This window comes from Dromiciops gliroides, chromosome 1 (genome assembly GCF_019393635.1).
Source record: "Dromiciops gliroides isolate mDroGli1 chromosome 1, mDroGli1.pri, whole genome shotgun sequence".
In the NCBI taxonomy this organism is placed as follows: domain Eukaryota; kingdom Metazoa; phylum Chordata; class Mammalia; order Microbiotheria; family Microbiotheriidae; genus Dromiciops; species Dromiciops gliroides.
The window spans coordinates 545,384,109-545,389,296 of record NC_057861.1 but is presented as its reverse complement, the minus strand read 5'-3'; positions in this window follow the sequence as shown (position 1 = coordinate 545,389,296).

Sequence of the window (5,188 nt, the reverse complement as noted above, 5' to 3'; positions counted from 1 at the left end):
TATTTTGCAAAGGACAACATGAAAATTATATGTGATTTTCCAGAAGAGGGATTTTCAGACTCATTAGGACTCTGGGGCACTTTCCAAAGATTTTTAGACTCAGTGAAATTCCTGTAGACCCTTATCTTCAAATGTACTTACTTTTTAGAAGGTACTCACTTAAAAAGCCTAAATAATTATCTTCCCTAATTTTATTGGTTTTAGAAATTATTTCATTGATTCTTTGTGTGAAAACTTCTACCAAAAAAAAAAAGGTTGATATAAAACAGTAAACTACTTGCTCTACCAAGTTTATCATGAAATCTTTGTCAATTGACACAAAATTTCAAGGTTTCACAAGCCAAAGATCAACCATTGCTGCTTTCAAAATGAGTTTTTCCATGTCTGTATGATATATATTTTGAGGCTAATCTGTTATGAATCAGATATTTCAAGCAAATTGAAGACAGAAGTTTAATACTTTGGTTGAATCACCAATAAAAAGGGAACTGAGACTAAGGTAATAGAAAACCGGACACTTCAGTGTAGAAAGAGTAATATTTTGGGTTAGAATTAAAGTTCAGCTGAAATACAATATAAATGTCAAAATCCATATTGGGTTATTGGAAAGTGTATGTAGGCAATCACTCAATGCCACTTTTAAAATTGTTTTGCATAGCATTTATGAGAAAATATTAAGTTGTGTGTGGGAAGTGGGAATTCAGTTTGGATCTGCCTAGAATATTTAGTTCCAGAAATGTGGATATATTAATCCAGTAATTTATTAAGAAACAGAAAACAAACATACAGTGACATTTGCTTATGGAGAAAATGAAAACAAGAGGGTTTGTTTGTTTGTTTCACCTAACAATCTCTACATTGGAGGAATAAAACCAAGAAATAAATTTGCACATGAATTTAATTTCTTTTTCTATTTAGAATGAATAAGACACCAATTTCCTTAGGACATGAGAATTCTCCAATGATTCAAAGGTTCTGAAAGCAGTTTCATTTCAGCATTTTGTTGAAATTTGTTGTTGCTGTTGAATCGTTTCAGTCATGTCCTGCTCTTTGCAACCCCATCTGGGGCTTTATTGGTAAAGATACTGGAATGGTTTGCTATTTTCTTTTCTAGCTCATTTTACAGATGAGAAACTGAGGCAAATAGGGTTAAGTGACTTGCTCAGGGTCACACAGCTAGTAATTGTGTGAGACTGGATTTGAACTCAACTCCTCCTGACTTAGCGCCAACACTGTGTGCTACCTAATGCAAATAGACAGAGGCTAATGAAGATCATAGAAAGAGTTACTACACTCCACTCAGTCTTACGACATTGGAAGTGCCAACATTTGTCCAGATCATCCCTCTGTTTATTTCTGGTCATTATTTGCCATGAGTGAAGGGGGTCCTTCAAGACACCAGAGAGTCTGCTCCCAACCAGTGCTCCAATTTTGATTCATTGTGTCCAATGAAGGGTTGAGCAGACAGTTAAATCATAAATATGGTGCCCTTTAGCCTTTTTTTCCTCTACCTCTTCTCTGTTCTGATTCTTCTTCTCTTCCCCTTCTCTCTAAGTGGAGAGAGGTCTGTGCATTTCTTAGATTCAGAGTGCCTTCTTTCTATGCCAGCATTATTGATAGTTTAGTCATAAAGAAAACTACTGTCAGTTATCATCATTTGGCTTTTGTGACTATTAGTAGAGCCAAATGTAGCTCTCAATTCTCACCACTCTGGGATAAGCAGCTCTGGGCAGTGAGAGCATATGGCTGCATCAGACTATACCCTTTGTTAAGTTGTTTTCACACATGATTTTGTTGACAACCCAAGCACATCTGCTCCTAGAAGAGATTTTCCATTCCACTCAAGATGATAGAGCTACAATGTGTGTTTAATGGAAGCCCTTTCATTATCCATTGTTATCAATAAACACTGAATACAAACGGCTGGATGAGTACCATACGGATTTAAAGCGTGTCCTTGCCCTGCCCTTCCAGAAATCAAAGTCCAGTAAGGGAGAGGATACTGCTATAAAGAGCTAACCAAAAACAATTAGCATAAACTAAATACCAAAAAAAGCTGTACAAGTAAGAAATGCTATAAAAGTTCTGAGAAAGTCGTGGGAGAAGCACAGTTAGCAATGGCTTACCTGAAAAAAATTGGGGGTTCTTAGTGGACTGCAAGTTCAGCAGAAGTCAGGAGTGTGATATGCTACTACTGTACATGCTCTGCCGTAGTCAGAGCACATTTGGTGTATTGTGTGTAGTTCTTCAGGTACCAGATATTATTAAGGATATTGGTAAATGGAAGAGCAAGCAGAGGAAGGCAACCTAAAAGGCAAAGGTCCTTAAATGCAGACCTTGTAGAAATGAATTGAAGAACCTTGGCCCTTTTATCCTTGTGAAGAGAAGACTCGATGAGGGCCTGGTAGCCATGGCCAAGGATTTGAAGGATTGTCATCTGTAAAGAAGGATTAGATTTTATTCTCTTTGCCACTGCTAACCCACTCCTTCGCCCCCTCAGCTTGTGCAAATTTAGACCTGATAAGAGGGGGAAAAGATTCCTAACAATTAAAGCTATCTAACTGGGCTGCCTAAAGACAAAGTGGGCTTCCCCTTACAGGGGATCTTCAAATAAAGAATTGAGCTGTTTTAATTCTAGATGGGAGATTAGAGTTTAGACAAGTAGAAGGAAGAAAAAAGCCTTCTGAAGAGGGTGAAGGAACCAAGCAGGAAGCATACAACATCCTTAAGGTTGATACATTTGCTCTGAATGAAGGCATAATTTCTGTAGGGGAGGAAAGGTGGGATAAAGTTGGAGAAGTAGATAGAGGACCTTGAATGCCAAGCTAAGTAATAGAGATCCATTGAAAGTTTATTTTAATGTGAGCTCAGTGATCTTAGAAAAACACCAAGAACAAACACTGTATACACTAACAGAAATATTGTTTTAAGAACAACTTTGAGTGACTAAGTCATTTGACAATTATAAATACCCAAATTAACTACAAAGGATATATGAAGGAATATACTATCTGCATTTAGAGAAAGAACCAATAAACAGAAGTATATATAGAATGATTTATATATTTATACATGTATGTGTGTGTGTGTGTGTATACACACACGTGTATATATATATAAACATATTTGTGGGAGAGATACCTTTCTACTATTCTGGTTCTCTCTCTGTGGTCACCCACAGTATTGCAATAAAACTTGGGAAACTGAAAAAAAAAACACATATTTGTGTCTAATGGTAGCCATCTCAAAGGGGGAAGGGGGAGGGTTAAGGGGGAGGAAAGAAAAAAAGGAAAAAAAGTTACATGATAACTTTATTATAAATTTTAAAGGAATATCAAGTTGTACATAATAGATTTACAATTTCATGTGTTATGGAAATGCTTGTTTTATTTCTTAAGTTCAGAATATTTAAAAAAAGAAAATTTCTTTTAGTGGGAAGGATGGGTAGGGGGAAGGTTGTGAGGCTGAAGAAGGGTGACATGTCACTGTTTTAGGAAGATTGGTCTTTTTTTGTGTGTGAGGCAATTGGGGTTAAGTGACTTGCCCAGGGTCACACAGCTAGTGTCAAGTGTCTGAGGCTGGATTTGAACTCAGGTCCTCCTGAATCCAGGGCCAGTGCTCTATCCACTGTGCCACCTAGCTGCCCCGGAAGATTAGTCTTAATGTGGAATGGAGGATAAATTGGAGACAAGACACACTAGAAACAGAGGAATGAGGGGCAGCTAGGTGACGCAGTGGATAGAGCACCGGCCCTGGAGTCAGGAGTACCTGAGTTCAAATCCAGCCTCAGACACTTAACACTTACTAGCTGTGTGACCCTGGGCAAGTCACTTAACCCCAATTGCCTCACTAAAAAAAAAAAAAAAGAAACAGAGGAATGAGATGGAAACATATCACAAAAGTCACAGAAACAGTATGCTGGAACATACTGATCTCATCTGGCTCAATGCATATATTCCTGAGAAGATCCTCATCCCCAACAAGTACTGGAATCATTCAGCCTTCACTTGAAGCCTACAAGGGAGAGGCAGCTCTTTGCTTTTCAAAGTAGTTCTTGCTACTTTGGTATTGCAAGTTTAACTTTCCATCAAAGCAAAATCTACCTCTTTGTGACTTCCACTCCACGGTTGTCATTCTCCCTCTGAAGTCACACAAAAAATGTCCAATCCCTCTTTCATATAACAGCCCTTCAAAGAACTAAAGACAATTGTCATAAATCTGCCAATTTTTTTTTCCCTCTATGCTTAACACCTCTAGTTCTTTGAAACGAACCTTGTGGCTCTCTATTGTCTCCTGGATCAAATACAAATTCCTGTTTGACATTCTAAACCTTTCCTAACTATTCCCCTCCTACCTTTCCAGTCTTCTTACTTCCTGACATGTCTTCAGTCCAGTAACACTGGCCTCCAAGCTGCTCCAGAAACAAGACAATCCATCTCTCAGCTCCAGGCATCTTCTTTAGCTGTTCCTCATGCCCAGAATGCTCTCCCTCCTCAGTTCTCCCTACAAACTTCATTGGCTTCGTCTAAGTCCCAACTAAACCCCCAGTTTTTACAGAAAGCCTTCCCCAACCTTTCTTGATTCTAGTGCCTTCTCTCTGTTACTCATTGGCTATTTGTCTTGTATGTAGCTTGCTTTGTATATATTTGTTTGCATGTTGTCACCCCCATGAGATTATAAGCTCCTTAAGGGCAGGGACTGGTTTTTGCATCTGTTTGTATCCCCAGAGTTTAGTGCAGTGCCCAGCACGTAGTAGGTACTTAATAAATGTCTATTGATTTATGGCATGGTCTCAAGATCCATCATGGGGGCGGCTAGGTGGCACAATGGATAAAGCACTAACCCTGGATTCAGGAGGACCTGAGTTCAAATCCGGCCTCAGACACTTGACACTTACTAGCTGTGTGACCCTGGGCAAGTCACTTAACCCTCACTGCCCTAAAAAAAAGGAAAAAAAAGATCCATCATCAACTTGGTTGCCTTTGTTTGGATATGTTCCAGCTTATTCAAACTCAGGCAAGAAAAAAATGGGGTGTGTGGTGTCCAACACCTTTAGGAACCAGATGACACTTCTGAATATATTGCATGACATAAACAGAGGACACAAATTCTCCCCATTCTTTTTCTTGCAGAATATTCTACTGGTGAAGCTCAATTGTCCAAAAAAAACCCCATCCACCCTGCCATC